At 38.5% G+C, this 25,630-nt stretch overlaps 1 long non-coding RNA gene across 2 annotated transcripts in view; it reads left to right on the top strand.

The window, feature by feature from the left end:
• LOC133249698 (uncharacterized) overlaps positions 1-20,727 on the top strand; it is a 29,291-nt gene extending 8,564 nt beyond the window's left edge. The window contains exons 2-4 of one of the 2 annotated variants that reach the window (XR_009737062.1): positions 10,681-15,137; positions 18,211-18,292; positions 19,224-20,727. This is a non-coding gene — a long non-coding RNA (uncharacterized LOC133249698). Of the gene's footprint in view, positions 1-10,680; positions 15,138-18,210 lie in introns of both variants that reach the window. The other variant, XR_009737063.1, reaches the window with a different exon arrangement.
• The last annotated feature ends 4,903 nt before the right edge of the window (positions 20,728-25,630 follow it).

Genomic DNA, 25,630 nt, shown 5'->3' with positions numbered 1-25,630 from the left:
GAGGTGGCTCAGTGGTAAAGAATCTGGCTGTCAGTGCAGGAGACTCAGATTCAATTCCTTGGTTGAGAAGATCCCCCTGAGGAGGGCATGGCAACCCACTTCTTGCCTGGAAAATAGACAAACTATATAAAAAAGGTCTTCATGACCCAGACAAACTGTATAAAAAAGATCTTCATGACCCAGATAAGCACGATGGTGTGATCACTCATCTAGAGCCAGACATCCTGGAGTGTGAAGTCAAGTGGGCCTTAGGAAGCATCACTACGAACAAAGCTAGTGGAGGTGATGGAATTCCAGTGGAGCTATTTCAAATCCTAAAAGATGATGCTGTGAAAGTGCTGGACTCAATACGCCAGCAAATTTGAAAAATTAAGCAGTGGCCACAGGACTGGAAAAGGTCAGTTTTCATTCCAATCCCAAAGCAATGCCAAAGAATGCTTAAACTACCGCACAATTGCACTCATCTCTTACTCTGGTAAAGTAATGCTCAGAATTCTCCAAGCCAGGCTTCAGCAATACCACGAACCATTAACCATGAATTTCCAGATGTCAAGCTGGATTTAGAGAAGGCAGAGGAACCAGAGATCAAATTGCCAACATCTGTTGGATCAGTGAAAAAGCAAGAGAGTTCCAGAAAAACATCTATTTCTGCTTTATTGACTATGCCAAAGCCTTTGACTGTGTGGATCACAATAAACTGTGGAAAATTCTGAAAGAGTTGGGAATACTAGACCACCTGACCTGCCTCTTGAGAAACTTGTATGCAGGTCAGGAAGCAACAGTTAGAACTGGATATGGAATGACAGACTGGTTCCAAATCGGGAAAGGAGCACTTCAAGGCTGTATATTGTCACCCTGATTATTTAACTTATATGTAGAGTGCATCATGAGAAATGCTGGACTGAAGGAAGCACAAATTAGAATCAAGATTGCCTGGAGAAATATTTATGACTTCAGATATGCGGATGACACCACCCTTATGGCAGAAAGTAAAGAACGACTAAAGAGCCTCCTGATGAAAGTTAAACATGTGACTTCTGCTAACAACTGGGCTTCAAACAAATGGCTTCTTCTTCCTTAGGTCCAGTTTCTCTTAATTTTGAATCTACAGTGCATCCAAAGCTAGCCATACTGTCCAATTGCAGTGATTATTAGCATTAAGAGAGGGTCTGATTATTATCCATTTTCTCCCAGGTAAAAGACTGTCTTGACAAGTGAGTTGGCAGTAGACAATAAGAGGAATATCTATTTTAATAATTGCTTTCAGAAGCCAAAATGCTTTTCTTCATAAACGCTTTCCATATCCTGATGAGAAATGAACTTTTTTCCAGGGTTATAAGAGTGAATAAAGCCGTACTGTGAGGAAATAAGGCACACAACCATGGTCTTGAAACATAAATCTATAGACTTCTGTTTCCATCAAATGGAATAGGTAGCTAGATTGACTCCTAAAGATAATTTTCAAAGCTGTATTAAATATTATTTTAAACCACCTTTGAATCTGTCAATAAACTGCTAAAAACATAAGGCAAACAAGCAAGAGAATGAGTAGAAGAAGTTGGAATGCTCTTTGTGTGTTATGTACTTTTGTCTAATTATCATTGTTCTATATCTTGTCTGCATATGTGCAATCCTCATAATAACTCAAAATAGGTAATGTCATTTTAAAATTTCACAGATGAGGAAACCAAGGCACAGAGAAGTTAAGTGATATGCTTGTGGTTACATAGCTAGGAGGCTCAAGGCTGGATAAAAATTTAGGTATTCTTATATGTCTACAGACTTACAGACACATAAGAGTTGATGAGAGTAGTCTGGTGCAATAGTTAGGAGAAAGATTGAAAACTCTGAATAAAGGTGAAGCAGATTGAAAATTATTCCTATTAAGACCTAGTAAAGTCAGAGATAATTTAGGTGCATCTGAAATGTGGAACATCAATTTAAAACATGATAAAAATTTTGTTTTTCCACAATGAGTTTTCAGCTTATTCAATTAATTAAAGCAAGAAGAAAAAAACCATCTATTACAAAATGTGGGAGAATAAATTTAAGTGAGAAGATGCTAATGCTTTCTGCCTAACAGAAATGCAAATTAGACCACAATGTGGTACTAAGAAACAATATATCAAACAACTCTGAGCATTAGTATCTGGAAAAAGGTGAACACATACATTGCCCAAAGAGAAATTTAAATTCATATAACCACTTTGCAGATGATTAAGTAGCTTTCTAAATTACTTTCTACCAGCAACAGATCATCTGGATACATAGACAAGATATATTTGACAGAGAATGAGGGGTCCTGGGCTTTATGGGAACTGTCTAAGGTGGTAAGAAGTTGACATCTATGAATGCTTACTTTCAAAGTACTTTTAAAAAGATTGTATTATCCTGAATCTAGAAGCTAGAATTTGCAACTGTGTGATAATGTACATGTTATAACTTCTGAGGTCCCCAAAACAAGGTGTATTATTGACAAGATAAAATTCCTTGAATAGTCTATAGAATTAAAGAAAGAGATCTGGTGACTCTGGTCATACAGATCTAAAATTTATAGTAGAAGAAGGTACATTGACAAGACTATTTTTACTCTCTTTAAAGTACAGGTATATTAGTGCCATAGCATGCTAATGCAAACTATCTCAATAGAAGGGAGAGATGGGGGAAAAATAAAGCATACTCCTTTTCTCTCCTGGGTGTCATAAAAAACCCCATGATTTGGATCTAAAAAGCTTTTATTTAGGAGAAGCTCAAGTAATCAGCAAATAGAAGGATATACTAGAGGGGAAGATTTGTTCTAGGGTTTAGGTATACTCTGTAGATGAAAAGTATAATGGATATATGAAAGGGAAGCAAGTAATGGTAATGTTGAGTAACTGAAGTCTATTAAACAATTTTGGATAATTATTTTTGGTAGAGACCAATGGTCTAAGAACCTCTATTAAAGAAAAGTTGACCAACACAATTACTTTGAAATCTCATCATATATACATTTCGAGTTGTCATAGTAAAAAAGAGTCCCAGGAAAAACTTGACTGACAGTGGATTTCTATACTTTTATTGGTCAACAAAGGTTGGTTGTTAAGTATTTGTTTGCCAAACCCTGTTTTGAACTGTTTAGCTTGTTGTGAAGCCCTGGTTTCATAGTGAGATTGTGAGATGGTAAGACTAGGTACCAAAACCTGTTGAAAGGAAGAAAAAAACCACATTTTCCTCCTCAAAAAGATTTTTTTTCTTTTTTTAAAATATAAATTTATTCATTTTAATTGGAGGCTAATTACTTTACAATATTGTATTGGTTTTGCCATACATCAACATGAATCCACCATGGGTGTACATGTGCTCCCCATCCTGAACCCCACTCCCACCTCCCTCCCCGTACCATCCCTCTGGGTCATCCCAGTGCACCAGCCCCAAGAATCCAGTATCCTGCATCGAACCTGGACTGGCAATTCATTTCGTATATGATATTATACATGTTTCAATGCCATTCTCCCAAATCATCCCACCCTCTACCTCTCCCACAGAGTCCAAAAGACTGTTTTATACATCTGTGTCTCCTTTGCTGTCTCGCATACAGGGTTATCATTACCATCTTTCTAAATTCCATATATTTGCGTTAGTGTACTGTAGTGGTGTTTTTCTTTCAGGTTTACTTCACTCTGTATAATAGGCTCCAGTTTCATCTACCTCATTAGAACTGATTCAAATGTATTTTTAATGAACTTTAATAGATTCTTCTGGGCTGATCTGAGGACTCCCAGTAGGGTTTAGTACCTAAGAAGATGATCTGTGTTGAAACTCACCCGGAAGAGCTAATGTAACTCTGGCAATGGGTGGTAGCAGAAGAAGCAGGTGCCTCTCTTTTCAGATGCAGCACCAGAAACACTTTCATTAGAGCAATCATTGTTTTAGGAGTTCAGGGGATCAGTGATGCAATCTGTGGTGTTCCTATCCAGTGAGGAATAGTTATGTTGCCTTTGCCAGCTTCATTCTATTGTGAAATTCAGTTGACATTTTTTCCCAGCTATGAGTCCACTGGGCCAGACTTTCTGGCACCTGAGGAAATTCTTTGAGATAACCAATTTCCATCTCTCTTTGCAACTTTAATGAAGCATACTTTTCCTACAAAAACTACATATTTGAAATGAACAACTTTATGGTCTTTGGTATACATATATGTTTACAAAATCCTCACCAGATTGTTTCATCATCAAAAACATTCATCTTAGTAATTAAGCCCTCAAAAGTTTCCTCATTCCTCATCTGTCCCCCTAGCCCTACCTCTCAAGTCCTGAGGAAAACACTAGTCTGCTCAGAGACTCCTAAGAAGAGTGGTCCTATGGATTAAGGGGAAGCTGCAAGATCTAGCTCATAAGTCATGCCGTATCACTTGTGTCACATCCTATTTGTCAAGGAAGTCACCGATGTCAACTCAGATTCAGAGGAGGGTAATTACATTCTGCCTCTCAATGGAAGAAGTAGCAAAAAAATTCTTAGCCACCTTTAAATTACTGCAACAGGACTGAAAACCACTACAAGAGGCTAACCTATTGTAGTGTTACCAAAGCACATTGGTACTTCGGTAGAGTCACCAAAGTACAAAGTTTCGATGTGACATCAACTTTGAGTAAACTCTAAAATCCCAAATAGGATGCTCAGGACTGAAAACTTTGAGTCAAAAACTTTGTTAGATACCTGCACCATTGTTTTGGCCTCTCAATAAAAATAATTTCGATGTGACATCAACTTTGAGTAAACTCTAAAATCCCAAATAGGATGCTCAGGACTGAAAACTTTGAGTCAAAAACTTTGTTAGATACCTGCAACGTTGTTTTGGCCTCTCAATAAAAATAATTACCTTTCACTGTCTTCTTAAAACTTCCCAGGAGACAGTCTTCCAATTTTTATCCACTTCTTATGCAGGCTAGAGAAAGGAAAAACATAATCTTCAAGGTGCATGGAAAACATTCACAGACCCCATTTTAAAGAGATGTGATCATTACAGATACTCTACATTATGTGGTTTCCACCATCTTTCAGTCTCACAATTTCATACTGCAAACCTGTTTAGGATATTACCAAGAAAGAAGAACTACACTTCAAAACATCCTGAAAAGATTTAGATCATTAGAGAAAGTGTGGTCACGGATTGACTTCTCAGGAAGCAGATATTTATGAAAAAGTCTCGATGTCTATTAACAACAAAGTGCATGTAGTTAACACTACTGTACTGTACACTCAAGCGTGTTAAGGGAGTAAAACTGATGTCATGTGCTTTTTATCACAATTAAAAAAAACAGGAGACAAATTCCAAGATGATTTTGGAGTCTAAGACATACATTAAGGATCAAAACCTAAGAAAAAAGGGGGAAGGAGCAGAACTGGACAGAAGAAAACAGATGAATTGTTCTGAAAGCCCTACATAGACTTGCTGCTGCTGCTGCTAAGTTGCTTCAGTCGTGTCCTACTCTGTTCGACCCCACAGACGGCAGCCCACTGGGCTCCCCCGTTCCTGGGATTCTCCAGGCAAGAACACTGGAGTGGGTTGCCATTTTCTTCTCCAATGCAGGAAAGTGAAAAGTGAAAGTGAAGTCGCTCAGTCGTGTCCGACTCTTAGCGATCCCACGGACTGCAGCCTACCAGGCTCCTCCGTCAATGGGATTTTCCAAACAAGAGTACTGGAGTGGGGTGCCATCGCCTTCTCCGACACAGACTTAGCCCAGAGCAAATAATGTCACCCCACCTGGAGCAAAATAATGTCATCCCACCCCAGAGCAAGTAATGTCACCCCACCTGGAGATGAGATGACCCACCTTTGTACTCTCATTGAGCCACTGAATGCAGGCTGACCCAGGAAGGCCATGATCTTGGTCAAAGCAGCTCCCTGCCCCCAGACTGCAAAGTTCTTCCATGAAGTGGGGATCGGGTTATGGAATCCCATGTCTACGCCAACAATGGAGATAGGAAATTCAAACAACATAGGGAGAAAGTAGTGTTTCTACTTTTGAGGATGTTGTCTGTGATCCCTGAAGGAAAAATATAGGATGCATAATACAGTGAAAATTCCAGCACACTGTAAATAGAATTCAAGAGTATTTAGCACTAATTTTAGCTTGAAAAATATGTGCTCCTTAGTTTCACACACACACATATACACACACAAATTATCTTTTAACATGACTGAAAGATCAAAAATAGATCATAGGGGAATAAGTACCAGGCATGTCATTATTTATGCTTTGTAATTTCTATACTGTTGAGTTTGTTCATAATATTATCAGTTTTTTGGTTTTCTTCCAGGATTATTGCCTTTTTATGTTATTTTGTGCATTTATAAATACAGAGTCTCTAATCCAAAATATCCTAATAACATACAATTCGAAGCTTTAAAATGTTCCTAAACGGTGATTTACTTCATGTCATTTTTCACTTTCACATAAAACAGCTTTTTTTTCATATCTTCAGCCAGAATATTTTGAGGCTTCTTAAGACCTCACTTGCTCTCTGCAGGAACTTAGATAAATTATTTATTCCTTCTAAACCTTGGCTGCCTCATCTGTAAAGTGGTGATATGATGGCATTTACTTCATAGGATTCTTGTGAGCATAAAATGATTTACTATGTTAATATATATATGTTTATGGCAGTGGCTGGGACATAAAAACAAGTCAACTTAGTCTAACACTGGTAATCATTCTTTCATTAGTAAAAATCACCCATTACCACATGCAACCCCTTTGCAAAATATATTTGTTGAAAGGTAACAATTTAGTAACTGAAATAAAATTTCTGACCCTAGGGGCCAGCCTCCAGGACTTTTCTAAATCCGTCACAAGGTGGCCCCAAATCCATATCCCTTCAGGGCTCTGTAGTCATAGAAAATGAATCAAACAGTAAGAATTTACTACAGCAAAATTTATGGTAATAATAATAATTGAAAGTGTAGGTGGTCTCCTTAATAATCAATTGCCCACTGGTTGGAAGAAGATAGAAAAGCAAGCCTCATATGTTTGAAATGGTCAAGAAGGCTGTTAAATGTGTCTATATATTTTTCTTCAAGGCTAGTCTCAATAAAAGTGGTTAATAAATTATACTTGACATTGAACACTTCAAATAGTGCATGGCCTAGCCTGCTTGGATGAGAAAATCTCTAATCTTTACTTTTTTCCTCTTTTATAAGTTGGTTAGTTAGCAATTATTTATTTTTTGGTTTTTACCAAAAATACTTGCAAAGCCATTTCAGAACCCTTTCCTCTTTATTTTCTTCTACCTGAAACACAGAGAAAAGCTATAAATTATAAATCATGTAAGATCCTGTCAGGAAAACCACAGATTAAAGGTTTTATAAGATCATGACTAATTCATTATTTCTTTCTCTTATTTCCTTAAGATCTTAAGACGGACCCTCAAAGACGCTTTCCAGGCTAGATAATGTAATTCTAGGAGAAATGCTTGGCAATTGATTGCAACTGGTAGATATTTGAATAAATTGTAAAATAATTAATACAGTGACCATTTAAGAACTACTTTGGGCTTCCATGGTGGCTCAGACAGTAAAGCGTCTGCCTGCAATGAGGGAGACCTAGGCTTGATCCCTGGAGAAGGAAATGGCAACCCACTCCAGTATTCTTGCCTGGAAAATTCCATGGATGGAGGAGCCTGGTAGGTTACAGTCCATGGGATCACAAAGAGTCAGACATGACTAAGCAACTTCACTGATTCACTGGTTACTGTGGTATAGAGGTTAAAAATATCCATCACCCTCAAAAGTTATAGATAAGAGTCAGAAGTTTGGTATTCTAGTTTAATTCAATAGTGGCATAGCTTGAATAAGTCACTTCAAGATAATCAAACTTTCTTCATAGAGGTTTTTATGAGATTTGAAGTAGGTCACATGTGCTTGTAAAGTGCTGAACATTTTGCCTAGAATATGAAAGAAAAAGTGAAAATGTTTAGTCAGTCAATCATGTCCAACTCTTTGTGATCCCATGAACTGTGGCCCACCTGGCTCTTCTGTCCATGGAATTCTCCAGGCAAGAATACTGGAATGGGTTGCCATTTCCTTCTTCAGGAGATCTTCCTGACCCAGGGATTGAAACCGGGTCTCCTGCACTGCAGGCAGATTCTCTACTGTCTGAGCCACCAGGGAAGCCCTGCCTGGAACATGATAAGGACATAAAGTACTTCTGGTTACTATCACTGCTTTCACTCTTGATACCATGGGATAATGGAAAGAATTAATTTAATCTTCAATAGAAAGATCCAAACACATCTCCAATGGTATTTCTCAACTGATTCTGAATTCAGCTTCAAAATCCAGCTCTAAATGGTACACCATCTTCCATGTTTGTTGGTTTGGTTTTGCAGAGCAAGAAGGGGCCAGCAGGGTAGATAGCCCAGCATTGCTAGGGATTGTGCAGCCCGGAATTTAGCAAGGTGGTCTGAGTATACACTTTAGATAAAAATATAGAAAACTATATTTTCTTGAGTGAGCTTATAGACTTTTCAGAATAATCGAGAAAGACTTGGTGTGCATGCTCTACTATGTATTTGATTTTTGTCTCAGGAAAATAAGCAGAAATAAGATTAAACTGTTGAACTTACTAATCTACAGAAGTTTTTTCCTTTATCCTGTAAGAAAGTAATTTAGACAGTCTAGTTGTAGTGTAGATAAATAACAATTAATAATTAAATGTGACTCACCATATGCCCAGGATTTCCAACTAAATGTTTTATGTGAGTTGTTAAAATTATATTCTTAATTGCTTTATGGCTAGTGCTTGCAGGCAGTCATCAAGACAAAGACATTAAACAGCATTTGCAATACTATATGGAGGACACATGTTTCATATTCTCTTTATACTTTGGAGAAAGCTGTTCAGTTAAGACATGGTCACTTTCATCAAAAATGTACTTGTACACCTAAAGCATTTCAAGATGAACTCAAATGCAATATTCATACATAATCTTTTGAAACTTACCAAAACTAAAGTGTACCTTCAAAGACCAATTTTAAAATTGGAACAAAAATTAGCATAAATGGTTATATATGTTGCACACATATACCAAGCATTCTGTTGCATATTTCATCTAATTGAAATGATAATTTTATAAGTATTATTTTGATTTAACATATAAGGTAACCAAGGGCTTGATATACTAGATTAGTAGTTTCCAAAATGTTGACTATATGCTATTTTATTATGCAACAATTGATAAATAAAAAGAAATATTTACAAAAGATGAAAAATATAAAGCATTTGGAAAAGCATAACAAAAACACTCATGAATGCACACTGTGAGCAGCAAAGGTAGAACCTTGTCACTAATACTAAATCTATGTGCTTCTTCACTGATCTGTCCCTCTGTTTCCCATCAAAGTCAGTTATAATCCTAAACTTTGATTCATTCTTACAGCTAGAAGTGTAACTATTTTCTGAAACTAGTCTAGGCATTAATTCATTTATAGATTCTTTTGGTTTGTGTAAAACTGCAGCAATGTTCAGGCAGTAATAAATTTATTGTAAACATGGTAACCATAATTTTCAGATTTTGTCCTTTCTACTTAGGATTGATCTGTTGGTTTTGTGGTTTCAATTTAGTACTTACACACGCTTTCTGGACAATCACTTACTTTACAATGATTTGATCAGAAAACTCAATTTACCATTGTCCTTTAAAACAGCTTTCTTAAAATTGTTCAGATTTGAGGCTGAACAAGAGTAGCATCAAATGCACCTTTTCATGATTTCTTTGACTTGTTTATTATGTTGTCAAAGGGAATGTTGAGAATGAGGTAAACCAAAATAATTATTTTCTGTTATGTGCCAGAACCATCAGATTACAGAAATAGCTCAGCTTTTCCTTTGGTTGCTCTCATAGTGTACCTTCTATTTGCCAGGCATTGGCTACAGGCCTTAGGCATATTATGGCATTTAATATTTCTGTCTGAATTGCTAATAATGTTGATAAGATGGACCTTTCTTCCTTCCTCTGATCACATATTTATTAAGAATCTACCAAGTGGTGAAAGCTATACTGAAATCTGGAGATTCAAATATGAAAGGATATGATCCAGGATGGAAGAGACGACACAATACTAAGAGGATATGAATATGTTTATTTTTAAATTCATTTAATAAATCATTTACAAAAACCAATGGAATCTGGAATATAATGGAGTCCTAAAGAAATGTATGCAGGCACTATGGGTGTCTGGAATTCTGGATTGTGACCTTTGGTGATAGGCAGCTGCTGCTTTGAGCAAGTGTCAGCGGAAGGGAGGATGGTGGACATCTCCTCTGTCCCATGTCATCACCAGCAATACTCACACACTGAATTATAAGGGGGTAGTTGCAGAGCACTTTAACGAAGGCTTGACAGCAACCAAAGGGAAAGTATGAGGTAAGCCTGAAATAGCCTCTCAAACTAGATAGTAAGGAGATGTTCAGAAGCTGAGAGGCATATGTTACAGGAATCATTTCTTCATGTACTGTATGATAATTATAAAGGACCAATATTTTAGGATTTGAATCCTAATATTTTTAATATACTGGTAATTAAATATGGAGAGGGGGATGTGTTCAAACATTCATGTGTGTGTTTGAGTATGTAGTAATATAGAGAGTTTTTCTTTTTTACAGCTTTTTAAATTAACCTTTTTCTGTCTTTTTCTAGGCGGGGACCAGACTCTACTGGGAAAACTGGGATGAGCTGATGGGAGGAATTTTGTCATCTTTGTGCTAACCTAGACACATCATTGTGAGTTCATCAAGGAAAATTGCAAAGTCATGATTGTTAAGCAGTTTTTCTTTTTGGTACCATCCCACCTTCATTCCCAAGCTTCTTTGCTTCTCCCTTGTTCTTGCATCTTGGCACCTACAGCTTTATCAATGCTCTCTGGCAAACCAGAGCCTGCTCTCCAGAGCCTCCTGTCTCTCCTTCCAAATGAAAATTACCTCCACTCCTCCCCCATATCCACCCCTTCTTCAGTGTTGCAGATAAAATAGTTATTAATCTGATTATGGTGCTTGATGATAAGATAAATGAACGGGCTGTAGCTTTTATCAATGAACATTAAAGAGAATTTGCAGAACTATAAGCCATCTCTATTACAAAAATGTGCTCAATCATTAAGTCATGTCTGACTTTTGTGACCCCATGGACTGTACCCACCAGGCTCCTCTGTCCATGGGATTCTCCAGGCAAAAATACTGGAGTGCGTTGCCATTTCCTCCTCCAGCGGATCTTCCCACCCGCTCCTCCCCCAGCCACCAGGGATGGAACCCATGTCTCCCCCCGCTCCACACATACACTCCCATGCTGAAAGTAAAATGAAAGAAAGGAGCTTTTCCATCACATGCAATTCCTTGCTTCCACTCCTCTCCCTTCTGCAACCTATATTTTCATGCACAGAGTTTTAGTGTGGGAGAGGTTTGTGTGTATGTTCTAACAGAGTACTCTTAAATGCCAAGCTCCACTTCCCAGAAGTGTCCTGTAGATTGATGCATTGTTTTATGCAAAGGAATGAAACCTTGCTATTAGAAGGGAATATGATATTGATTTGACCAGGATGAGGTTTAGAAAATAATGTAAAGAACTAATAACGTTATTCAGTATTTTAAATGTTTTTGTTTCTCTCAGTTATAAATAATCACCCTGCATCAGAATTCAACTACTAAACAGAAGGATGAAACATCACTCTTACTTCTTTTGTAGTCAGAACATATTTCCAACCACATCAAAATAAAACAACTTACAGAAATACTTTTGATTTTAAACACAGGATGGTGTAGTGGAATTAGCTTAATTCTAATTTAAGCTTCTGAAAGGCTCCTAGAACTAACTCTGCCACTCTTAGTCTGGCATACAGTTGGGTGGCTCCATTACAGACGGAAAAACTGCCCAGAAAGGGTAGGAGGTTACTCAACATATTAAGTAGAATCATAAAAAAGAACCAAGGGTCTCTGACTCACAGTCCAGTGTTTTCTAAAGGCAGACCATACTTAGATCTTTAGATTCATTGCCAACAAACACAACTAACCATAGGGACTGAGATCAGGCCACTTGGGAAAAGTGTACAAGAGCTGTAACCTCTTGAGCAAGCATAAAGCGTATCCCAGAAACATGGTGACTCACTTTGTTTGGCTTCCCAGGTGGCTCAGTGGTAAACAATCTGCCTACCAATGCAGAAGATGCAGGAGAATCCGCCTGCCAATGCAGGAGATACAGGAGACATGGGTTTGATCCCTGGATCAAGAAGATCCCCTGGAGTAAGAAATGGCAACCCACTCCTGTTTTTTTGCCTGGGAAATCCCATGGACAGGGGGGACTGGTGGGCTATAGTCCATGGGTCACAAAAGAGTCAGACACTATTGAGTGACTGAGCACGCACACGCACAAATCTGTTCATTGCAACATAACACTAAGGGGAGGTGAGGGGCAGAGCATCAGGGGTTGCATTATCACCATCCTGCAACCAAACTAGGATGCAGGGTGTTGATGCTTGTGTCCAAAAAGAGAAAACAACATAAGACGAAAGCAATGCAAACCAAGGAACTTTAATGTGGACAACTGGGCTATGGAAAGATAAATAATTTTACAATCTATTGAACTCCCAGAGTGTTTCTTTTCTTTATGTGTTTTTTTTAACTTTTTATTTAATATTGGACTATAGTCAATTTGCAAAGTTGTGATAGTTTCAAGTGCAGAGAAGAGCAGCTGAACTGTATACGTATTCATTCTGCCCCAAACTCTCTTCCCATCCAGCCTGCCACATAATACTGGGCAGAGTTCCATGTGCTATACAGTAGGTCCTTGTTGGTTATCCATTGTAAGTATAACAGTGTATACATGTGGATGAAAGAGATGTATTTTTGTAGACAAAATAATTAAAAAAAAATTTTCTCTCTCTCTTTTTAAAAGAACTGCCTTAGTTTTTACTTTCCTAAGATCAGAAACTAAACAAGGCTTTGGGTCCTGGTAGTTCATCTGTGGAGAGATTCAGGACACCAGAGAAAAGAAACAGAGAAATGGAACAGGGAAGTGTGTAAAGTCAGTGTAAGCAAGCATTCCTCATTGAGTTGCTGCTGTGGACAACAGGATCTCTATTTCCCTGGAGTTTCCAGGAAGCAGACAATGTTGGGGGATTAATATTCTCCTTTAGAGGTCTGGAGTCTGGAGTAGATAACCGTCAGTTCTCCTCATCCAGCCAGTGGTTGAGGATGGCTCCCAGGGGCACAGGGGCATTATCCTGCCTTCCTCCCCCCACTCCTCAGCCCCCAGCTCCAGGCCAGCTGTTCTTGTGCACTAGTCAGGCACACTCCCACTACCTTAGTGAAAGCTGTGAAAGTGGAATGCAGAAAGATGCCAGCTCTTGATGTGGAAGTTCCCAGTGCAAGGCTGCTGAGATTATTGTCCGGCGCTCTTCCCCACTGCAGTGACCGAAATCAGAGGAACACCGAGGCGTATGTGACCTAGAAAACAATAGAGGTATACGCCTCCCAGCTCTCAACCTAAGATGTTTTCTTCCTTCGGAGGGTAGTTGTAATAATAGGGTTGTAAACAAGATCAGGAGAATGGGACAGAGACAGACTTGATCTCAAAGAAGCATCTAGGAATTTGAACTAAATTATTTTTGATTGGCTATTCTCTATTATTTTGAGTTGCTATTCTCTGTTTTATCAGAACATTAGCAAATTTTCACTATGAATAAGTCAAAGCTCATTATCCTAATTCTCTCTGAACATTTTTTACTTTGAAACTTTCTACTGCCAATAGCCAGATCCAAAGCATTGACTATTAAAATAGTTCTATAGGTCATCAGGGCTTCCCTGATAGCTCAGTTGGTAAAGAATCCACTTACAATGCAGGAAACCTCAGTTCGATTCCTGGGTCAGGAAGATATGCTGGATAAGGGACAGTATTCTTGGGTTTCCCTTATGGCTCAGCTGGTAAAGAATTCACCTGCAATGTGGGAGACCTAGGTTCCATCCCTGGGTTGGGAAGATCCCCTGGAGAAGGGAAAGGCTACCTACTCCAGTATTCTGCCTGGAGAATTCCATGGACTCTGTAGTCCATGGGGTTACAAAGCACTGGACACGACTGAAAGACTTTCACTTACTTAGTGACTTTATAGGTCATCATGGTTGCCCAATAGAAAGAACTTCCAGGTGATTCTGCACATTTCATCATCAAATTCAAAATAGGGGCAACTCCTAGAGATGCATTCGAGGAGCATCTACAGGGACTTCAACTGTGGTATAATTTTTTATTTCCTAAAGCAGAACAACTATTTACTAGATTACTTTTACATCATTCTTAACTTCCAAAATATTTTATAATAATTTTAAGCTACTGGGTTGAAAAGAAAGAAAGGATTGTACACTTCTTTATGATTATTTACCTGTCAAGACGGAGAATGTTTTATTAGCTCTACAGCTACTGACACGACTTAGCAGCAGCAGCACCTATAAATGATAATCACTAAAACAATAGAATAGATCATGCAGAGATTTCATGCAAGTTCTTTTGTTCATTTACTTAATAGGAAAGAATAATTACATGATTGAGAGGCAATGATGAATATTCTTCCAAAAGAAGTTTTTGCAGAATATATGACCTCTCTTTAAACGTCTGCCTGGCTGAGACCCTACACCATACTTTTCTTCACAAAGTAGATGCACATATCTCTCCTTCCAGGGTAGGTCATCAACCTACCTTTGGCTTTCCCTTGGTATTTTCCTTTTTCCTTCTTATTTACTAATCAGTTCAATTCAGTTGCTCAGTCATGTCTGACACTTTGTGACCCCACGGACTGCAGCACATCAGGCTTCCCTGTCCATCACTATTTACTAATAGTCAAAGCTTTTTTTTCTTTTTAACATATGTTAAAATTTATTTTATTTTTGGCTATGCTGGGTCTTCAGTGGTGTGTGGGCTTTGCTCTAGTTGCAGTGAGCAGGAGTTCCTCTTGGTTGCAGTGCGTTGGCTCTTCAATGGATGGCTTCTCTTGTTTCCGAGCACCGGCTGTAGGTGCCTGGGCTTCAGTAGTTGTGGCGCACGGACCCAATCGCTCTGCAGCATGTGGAATCCTCCCAGACCAAGGATCTAACCTGTGTCCCCTCCATTGGCAGGTGGGTTCTTATCCACTGTACCACCAGGGCATTCTGAACTTGTATTTTTAGATTGCCAGGAGATGGGTGCTTATATTCAATATGATATTGTCTTTGTTAATATACTCATAACCTTACCAGTCAACTTGACTTGCCTCCAGTTATGTCCTATAAATCATAATCTTTTGCTCATATGTTCAGCACTGTCTAATTTCTGAGCATTCACTAATTCACTAATCTCTGAGAATTCACTTTAGAAGGTGGAACTGATGCTCTAGAATTTGCAGTACTACTGCCTACATAGCTTCTTTTGAAATTTTCAGGAGGGTGATGCATTAATTTTGAAGCATTCTAACATGACATAGATATTTTATATCATAGATATAAATAGATATATAAATAAATATCATAGATATTTTGTAACCTCTCACTCACTGTGTCCTCAACATTTCTATTATAGTGTTGGATCAATATTTGACTAACATTTACTTCAAAGTTATGTGAGACTCTTGAAACAACTCTGCAGGGAGAAAGAGATAAAAACATTAACAGGGCCTGCAAATAGCAATCAATATTGCTCTTTTAAAAAAATTGCATGCTTATTTCCAAGGAGATGGCAACCATTAGTATAGGTAGTTGCATCTTTAAATAAGTATCATCTTGTATTACTGGTGAGTAAAATTTAAAAGGAAATTATGGGCTTTTCAAACTTCTCCATGTCCCTATTGGAATATAAAAGCATATTCCTGAACAACCATAGGATTTCCATAAGCTGATGAAAAGATTACTCAGGAGGTGAAATACTCTAGACCACAAACCACTTACATATGACTGCGTTAAAATTATGTAAATATCCTATTTTAAAAGCACTCATATCATCAAGAAAATAAATTTATTGTGCAAAAGTCATTTAATCCCTGACTCTTCCCTGAAATGTCTGCAGGCAATTCATTGAATTCAATTTCATGAAATACTGTTCTGAAGGAGATTTGTAGATTTCAAACAGATTTATTATAATGACTGTAAACATTCTTTTGGATTCATTTTCTTTGCTGTCCTCATGCAGAAAAGAATTATATATCAATATAAGGACTTTTTGCTAGTGTGCATTCCACTGATTGCTTGCAGTTCTTTGATGAGCAAATCCCAGTGTATCTGACTCCAGCCATGTTTGTGGCCACTTAACCAGACTCTGTAGATTGCAACCTGGTCCCTGGTTATTTATATGGTCTAAAGACTGGTCCAACCAACCACACTTGGTTCCATTAATTATGTGGACACAGGCCTTGAGCAAAGAGTATTACCAGATGAAATGAATGGACTATATGGTGGTTGACTTGGTGGGCCCAGCAGAAGGTGATGAAAACACTGAATTGGCAACAGATCTCCAAAAGCAGCAGTATACAGCACTCCACCCTGGATAACATCTCTATTGAGCTATTACTCAATACAAACTGGTGAATGATCTTGACAATTACCATAAAACTCTGATCTTTAAATGTGCAAATATGTATTGTGAATGACAAAGATGCAATTAGTCCATTCTTTTGTGAAAGTGAAAGTTGTTCAGTTGAGTCTGACTCTTTGCAACTGTATAGTCCATGGAATTCTCTAAGCCAGAATACTGGAGTGGGTAGCCTTTCCTTTCTCCAGGGTTTTTTCCCAACCCAGGGATGGAACCCAGGTCTCCCACATTGCAGGTGGATTCTTTACTAGCTGAGCCAGGAGTGAAGCCCAAGAATACTGGAGTGGGTAGCCTTTCCCATCTCCAGCGTATCTTCCTGACCCTGGCTTATAGAAATCCTACCAGGGTCTCCTGCATTGCAGGAGGATTCTTTACCAACTGAGCTATCAGGGAAGCCCATTCATTCCTTTGGAGCTCCTAAAATCTTAAATGAAATTAATTTCTGTGCTGAACACAGTACTTAGTGCTTAGTTCCCAATCTCAGAGGCAAATAGCTTAACCTTAGAATACTATAAACCAGGAAAAAACTGGGAATACAAAGATCTACTTTTTGTCATTGAAGAGTTCATAAGCTAGAGCAAGATAGATATTTTATAATATAGATATTAATAGAGTTGCAAGGAGCTTCAGAGTGCATATCATGCTCACTATCTAAAAACAGAGAAAAGTTAATATTATATAAATTAATATTGGGTAAATTGATAATATTATCCAGCTCTAAAGGCTGTTATGAGGACTAACTGCAGACTGATAGGAAGACTGTTCAAAATAATTCTTGGTACATGTTATATGCTAGCAATTATTTTTACTTGTTATCATTATGGAAATTCCACACTTCCTTGTGTTTAGTCCCTGTATGGTAGCAGCTATCATTCAATGGATGCCTACTACATACCATATATCTTATTCCAAATAATAATTGTTAATCCTTTTAATAACTCTCTGAAGTATCTGTCATAGATCCTGATTTTTAAATGGAAAATTCAACATTCTGAAATTAAATAATTTTCCCAATTTTAGCTGCAGTAAATCTGGATTGAAAATTCAGCCTCTACTTTTCTACTAAACTACACAGACCGGTGGATAGAGATCACTAATGGAGAATTGGGATTAAACTGCTTAGTTCTCTGGCAGTTCTGTTCTCTGAGGGATTGGCTTTCTTTAAACGTTATTTATTTACTGTATTTGTTTTTGGCCATGCTGGGTCTTTGTTGCTGCACATCAGCTTTCTCTAGTTGCATTGAGCAGGGGCAGCCCTCTGTTGTGGAGCGCCGGCTTCTCATTGCTGTGGTTTCTCTCGCTATGGAGCATAGGGAAGCTCCGGGTGTACGGGCTTCAGTAACTGCAGCACGCAGGCTCGGCACTTGCAGCTTGTGGGCTGAGTTACTCTGCAGCACGTGGGATATCCCTGGACTAGGGATCAAAACCATGTCCGCTGCACTGGTAGATGGATTCTTAACCACTGAACCACTGGGAAGTCTGGGATTATCTCTTTCAATCCACCCTTTGTTCCTTTTTGAAGCAAAGACAGACACTTGAGATAGTGAACTATTATAACGTATAGGGAACTGGCAAATATATACAAACTAAACTCAGTTCATTTTTCTAGCACTTCCTCTCTTTTTACAGGTGGCCTGTAAAGAAGATGGAGTCTGTAATCCTCCATGAGTGGGAAAAAAAGCATTTGAACATTACACTTCCACATCCAATGGTTTGTAGGAAAATCTATATTTCTAGGTATATCATGTCATGTTCATAAGACAGGATTAATAATCTCAGTTCATCCCAAAGCACTGAGCAATCAGGAGAGAACTGGATAAACATGATCCACGAGGAATAGAGCTGAATGAAGCCGTAGGGAAGAGGCATGCTTTGCTTAGGCAGGACTTGCACTGATGACCTGACCAGCCTACTCTTTGTCTGTTTCCGTGCTATGTCCTTCTCAAAGTAAACTAAGTAAGCAAAATAAGCTGTGATTAAACTGGGTTTTTAACAATACTCAGCTGTCTTTTAGAATGGGCAGCATGGGCAGCTGTGTTTATTTTCAAGTTTTAAAACTTAGATATGTATGTGTGTGCGTGTGCATATGCACATTTTCCTTTTTTTAAAGGTAATAAATGGTTAAAATTTATTAAAATGGTAACTGTGTGTCAGGACTGTCTATTGCTTTACATTATTTCATTTAATCTTTGCAACAGTTCTATTAGTTAAGTATTATTATTCCATTTTCACAGATGAGGAAACTGAGGCCCAAAATAACAAGGCCTGGTAGTGTATATGAGATCATAAAGCTAGTAAAAATTACAAGCTAGACAGCCAAATGCAGACCTGGAGGTTTTGTGTGTGATGTTAGACCACTTTCTGTGTTCCTCAGAATATTTGAAAAATAATTGAGAAATAAATGTTACATAATTGCATTGCTAAGATATATGCCAAAGCCTTTGACTGTGTGGATCACAATAAACTGGAAAATTCTGAAAGAGATGGGAATACCAGCCACCTGACCTGCCTCTTGAGAAACCTGTATGCAGGTCAGGAAGCAACAGTTAGAACTGGACATAGAACAACAGACTGGTTCCAAATAGGAAAAGGAGTACATCAAGGCTGTGTATTGTCACCCTGCTTATTTAACTTCTATGCAGAGTACATCATGAGAAACGCTGGGCTGGAGGAAGCACAAGCTGGAATCAAGATTGTTGGGAGAAATATCAATAACCTCAGATATGCAGAAGACACCGCCCTTATGGCAGAAAATGAAGAGGAACTAAAGAGCCTCTTGATGAAAGTGAAAGAGGAGAGTGAAAAAGTTGGCTTAAAACTCAACATTCAGAAAACTAAGATCATGGCATCTGGTCCCACCACTTCATAGCAAATAGATGGGGAAACAGTGGAAATAGTGGCTGACTTTATTTTTCTGGGCTCCAAAATCACTGCAGGTCATGATTGCAGCCATGAAACTAAAAGACACTTACTCCTTGGAAGGAAAGTTATGACCAACCTGCTGCTGCTGCTAAGTCGCTTCAGTCGTGTCCGACTCTGTGCGATCCCATAGATGGCAGCCCATCAGGCTCCCCCATCCCTGGGATTCTCCAGGCAAGAACACTGGAGTGGGTTGCCATTTCCTTCTCCAATGCATGAAAGTGAAAAGTGAAAGTGAAGTCACTCAGTCGTGTCCGACTCTTTGTGACCCCGTGGACTGCAGCCTACCAGGCTCCTCCGTCTATGGGATTTTCCAGGCAAGAATACTGGAATGGGGTGCCATCGCCTTCTCCGATGACCAACCTAGACAGCATATTAAAAAGCAGAGACGTTCCTTTGCCAACAAAGGTCCATCTAGTCAAGGCTATGGCTTTTCCAGTAGTCATGTATGGATGTGAGAGTTGAACTATAAAGAAAGCTGAGCGCCGAAGCATTGATGCTTTTGAACTATGGTGTTGGAGAAGACTCTTGAGAGTCCCTTGGACTGCAAGGAGATCCAACCAGTCCATCCTAAAGGAGATCAGTCCTGGGTGTTCATTGGAAGGACTGATGTTGAAGCTGAAACTCCAATACTTTGGCTACCTGATGTGAAGAGCTGACTCATTTGAAAAGACCCTGGTGGTGGGAAAAATTGAGGGCAGGAGAAGGGGACGACAGAGGATGAGATGGTTGGATGGCATCACTGACTTGATGGACATGGGTTTGGGTGGACTCCAGGAGTTGGTGATGGACAGGGAGGCCTGGCGTGCTGTGATCACAAGCAGTCGGACATGACTGAGTGACTGAACTGAATTGAAGAGACAGTCAGTCTGTATTTTGAAGCTTTTGTGTACATAGCGAATACTTTGCCAATTCAAAGTTTTCACATTTTTCACTTGATGCATCATAATGTACAATTTAAGCTATTTTAAATTGTTTGAACATGATGTTTTCTTCATTTACCATGAAGAAAATCATTTATTTTACAACTTCCATGTTTTTAAGAATTTATGGTACCTTCATTTTTCTCATAAAAATCTTACATTGATATCTTTGTGTTTAAAGTTTCTAATGCAGTTATGTAAGATTAAATTTTAGGATGTATTTTTGGAAGTCTAATTCCTATCCCAAAGACATGATTTTTGTTTTAATGCTCCAGATTTTTTTTAATAAAAAATAATTTAAAACTTCCCATGAGACTTTCTGTCTGTTCTTTTTGTTGACCCCTTATTTGCCCTTTTGCAATGGCTTTACCTCCCAAAGAATTTCAAATGTCTAATCATTTAGAGTTAGAAGACAAGTTCATTTCAAAATAAAGGCCACTGTTTAGCTGATATTAATTTAACAAGTTAGTGTTTGCAATTCTTGAAATGTATTTTCTCCCAAGTAATTTTACTCATTAAATGCAGGCTTTGTTTTCTTGAGTACTTCTGGATCAAGCGCTGACTATGCTGCCACTTACCCCAGTAAGTCTGGCTTTCCAGTCTCTCTCTTCCAAGCTTTCACATTCTGACTGTCTCACAATATTACTCAACCGTGACTTCTATCTTGGTTCAAGCTAGATCTACTGCTTTCTTAGCTTTTCTGGTGGCTGAAGGCTTGCTTTCAGTGGGACAGAGGTCTGGACAAATAGGCTTTGCATTTGAGGGTGTCTGCTTGTCCTCCCAAGTCCTCTGACTTCCCCTGCGGGTTGGGCTGTGTGGTCAGACTTTTACTTGGAGTTGTTCTGTAACATATCATGTCTAGGCAGGTGGGAAAGGAAAAATCTTCCAACCCACAAAATGTCTCATAAGCATGACCAGAGCATAATTCAAAAGCCTGGAGATAAGTAGAACTATTATTATTCTCAATACCATAATTCAGCACTTAACAAATTCACCATGAAGAGATAAGCTCCACAAAGAATCCGCAATTGCAGGCGGATTCTTTACCATCTAAGCCACCAGGGAAGCCCTTTCAATTGCACACTTAGTGCTAAATCCACATTGCCAACAAAAGATAGAATAACACAAGTTAACTGGCAAATAAGTCTAAACCTTTTAATAAAAGGACCGGGAAAAGCTCAAAAAGTTGCAAAGATGATGGCCATGGGAGCTTGCAGAAGATCATTAGAGACTAACCATACTGTCCATGACAGCTTCCTGTTTAGATATTGGTATCAGCCTTATAGAAATAGAGATCAGAAGGAGTAGAATCCTGTGAAACAAGCTCAGGACTAGGAGATAAGAATTAGAAAACCTGGGGTCTAATCCTAGCCTTGACTATTACTTTATTTATTTGAACAAATTATTTAACTTTTGTTTCTCAATAACAAGTGCTAACTATGAGAGAAATTACAATAACAAGTACTAACTATAAGAAAAATGACAAAGCAATCCTTTCAAGTAAAATTCTTGATCTGAAGAAGATGTAGGAATAGAAGTCACTGTTCAGCTTTCAGTTCATATCATCTTTTAAATGTGTGTACATGTTTTAATGTCAATATTGACAAAGCTTTATGAAAAAATGGAAACGGTTGCCACATTCCAGTATTTAACAGTTTAAATCATTCTAAAATGTTGGCCAACTGGCGGAGGCGTTAACAGAGATCAAAGCCTCATGAAGGTATTAACTGAGCTTCACATGTCTTCAATTATTCATTTCCCAAAAGAAGGAAAATACAGACTCATTTTATTAAACAGATGTTGACAAATTTTTGGAACCATAGAAAAGGAAATAGACAATCTTTTTCAAAACGCTTTTAGACATTTATCTGTAATTCTTGGTGAAAATTCTTAGCACAAAAAGTATCCTGGCTGAGGCATGGGAGGTCAGGGAACATAGTAGAGAGGTAATGGAATAATCTAGGGATAGACAGCCAAGAGCTTGGAAGACTTACAAATTCACTGAAGCAAATATGGCTTGAGTGTCTCTGACCAAAATCTTGATCTTAGATAGGAAAACTAGAAAATAAAATGGAATACAGTGTGGAATGCATATTCATTTAAAGCCAAACAGTCTAAGTAAAATATAAACCCCATTTTGTAATGGGTATATAGCAAAAAGTTCCTCCGAAACTAATGCATTATACAACTTAGCAGAGAAGCATGTTATTATTATTTTTTGTTTTGTTTTTTGGCCACATGGTGCAGCCATGGCCCACATGGTATCCTAGTTCCCCAACCAGGGTTTGAACCATGCCCCCTGAAGTGGAAATGCAGAGTCTTAACCGATAGACCTTCAGGAAAGTCTCAGAAGTCTGTTATTATTGATAAAGGGGATCCTTTCATTTCTAGCACAATTATTTATTCTAAAGTGAGAGAGAAAAATAGACCTATATTAGTATATCTCCAAGGATCTCATCAATCAGTACTTGGAAAACTATGCTGAAAAGGAAATCGACATCTTTTTGCTTGACAGAAAAATAAGATAGTAAAATGCTAGGCTGGAGGCCCATATTTATATTTTCTGTCATCAGTTTGCAATTTATAAGTGGGTTATATTCTAAAATTTTGCATCCAAGTTGGGTTGTTAGTATTTGACATGTTTTCTGTCTAGAAATAACGTGCTGAATGCTGGATTGCTTCACAGAATAATCCCTTTTCTGACACAGCATCAACACACACGCACATGCATATACACATAAATCCATAACCTTTCTAATCCCAAATATGAGGCAGTATGATATAGCACAGATTTTAGTGATGGAACACAATAACACCCACCAGTAATCACTTGGGGGTAAATTAGTGGCCTTAAGAAATATGTTTAATTTCTGTTAATTTTATTTTACTCATTTTGAAAATGGAAATCATAAACTTCCTCATAGAGTGGTTAGTTGTCAGCCTTAAGTAAGGCAAGGTAAGCAAAAGTTCTTTTTACATTGCATTATCCTCCAAAATGTTAATTATTAATGTTCTCTAGTACTCTATAGTTTAGCTCCTCTTTGGATTTAATCACCCTTGGTAAACAAAGTTGATAACTAAGCTATTTATAATGTCTCCATAGAGAAAAGTGCATTGTGTGCCTAGAAGGGGCCGCAGCAGGTTATGAAGTATGGTGTCCCCAGCTGTGGTGCTGCCAGTCAGCCATCTGGCCTGTAGAAATATTTTTTCACTTTACCCTTTCCTTTTCTTGGCTCTAATGATCGCTGTTTCCCAGAAAGCAATGTATATCTATTCTCATCCCTCTGGTGGGCCCATGTCCTGTGTTTACCATATTCTTCTTTTTTTTTTTTTCCAAAATTGCCTTGGCTCTATTCTCTAGCTGTTCCATGCATCTGAGATTTATTTCTATAGATGGGGAAACAGTGGAAACAGTGTCAGACTTTATTTTTGGGGGCTCCAAAATCACTGCAGATGGTGATTGCAGCCATGAAATTAAAAGATGCTTACTCCTTGGAAGAAAAGTTATGACCAACCTAGATAGCATATTCAAAAGCAGAGACATTACTTTGCCAACAAAGGTCCGTCTAGTCAAGGCTATGGTTTTTCCAGTGGTCATGTATGGATGTGAGAGTTGGACTGTGAAGAAAGCTGAGTGCAGAAGAATTAATGCTTTTGAACTGTGGTGTTGGAGAAGACTCCTGAGAGTCCCTTGGACTGCAAGGAGATTCAACCAGTCCATTCTGAAGGAGATCAGCCCTGGGTGTTCTTTGGAGGGAATGATGCTAAAGCTGAAGCTCTAGTACTTTGGCCACCTCATGTGAATAGTTGACTCATTGGAAAAGACTCTGATGCTGGGGGGGATTGGGGGCAGGAGGAGAAGGGGACGACAGAGGATGAAATGGCTGGATGGCATCACTGACTCAATGGACATGAGTTTGGGTGAACTCCGGGAGTTGGTGATGGACAGGGAGGCCTGGGGTGCTGCAATTCATGGGGTCGCAGAGAGTCGGACATGACTGAGCGACTGAACTGAACTGAAACTGTTAGGAGGCATGACCCATATTTTGCACCTGTACACTCAGGGTACCTAGCACAACTTTAGGAACAAAACTAGCACTTGACCAATGCCAAGTAGAGACCAGGAGGGCACCTTCTAGGTAAAGTTAATGCTATCATAGAGCAAGAAGGTGAAAACAGCCCTGTTGTCTCCAAGAAGTGTTGGGTTGGCCAAAAGTTTGTTTGGGTTTTTCTGTAAGATGGTATGGAAAAACCCAAATGAAAAATTTGGCCAACCCAGTATTATACAGATTGAAGGAAAGGCAATAAATCCAAACCACATGGCAGAGTGGTAGTGATGCATAAAAGATTTATGAGCCATGGCCAAGCCTGAAGATATTTGAGAAGCAAATCACTTAGTAAAAATGCTTAGTAAGAGTATTTACTCTAGAAACAGAGAAGTTCCTGAGATCCAGAAATTTAGAAAGATAATTTTTTAATGGGAAAAGAAAAAAGAATTTATTAGGAAGTCATTTTCAGGGGAATCAATTTAGGTTCATTCTATACTGACTAAATCTAAGAAATTATATCATTCAGGCTATAAAGTAGGTATCTAACTCTGACTTGTCATCTGTACCACCTACAACAGATAGATAATTACCTCTCCTTTACATATTTTGAGCTGTGTTGACTTAACTAAAAGCTTAAATCATAAATACAATAGTTAATATTTTAAACACATGCTGCTTTGAGCCAAGACTATTTCACCTGCTTTGTATGGATTATGATATTTTATCATTGCATGAATGTAATGATTTAGGCACCACTGAGGAAACTGTTGCACGTTTGATCCCTGGGTTGGGAAGATCTCCTGGAAAAGAAAATGGCCACCCACTCCAGTATTCTTGCCTGGAGAATCCCATGGACAGAGGAGCCTGGTGGGTTACAGTCCATGGGGGCACAAGGAGTCGGACACAACTGAAGTGACTTAGCACTGCATGAGGAAACTGCAGCTGAGAAATTTTAAATATCTTGCCAAGGCTGAACAAGTGGTGAAACCAGGGTTGAACTCAATAATCCATATTTCCAAACCACCTTTCTCATCCACTATGACATAACACCATCCAAATATGAAGAACCCTTACTTACTTAGGTGTGCTTATTCTGTGTTTTGATGGGGAAAAAAAATCTCACCTCCCTCTATGTTAATGCATATGTTGTCCTCTGCT

This window comes from Bos javanicus, chromosome 6 (genome assembly GCF_032452875.1).
Source record: "Bos javanicus breed banteng chromosome 6, ARS-OSU_banteng_1.0, whole genome shotgun sequence".
NCBI lineage: Eukaryota > Metazoa > Chordata > Mammalia > Artiodactyla > Bovidae > Bos > Bos javanicus.
The sequence above is the reverse complement of the archived record's forward strand: the minus strand, read 5'-3'. Positions and strand labels throughout refer to the sequence as shown.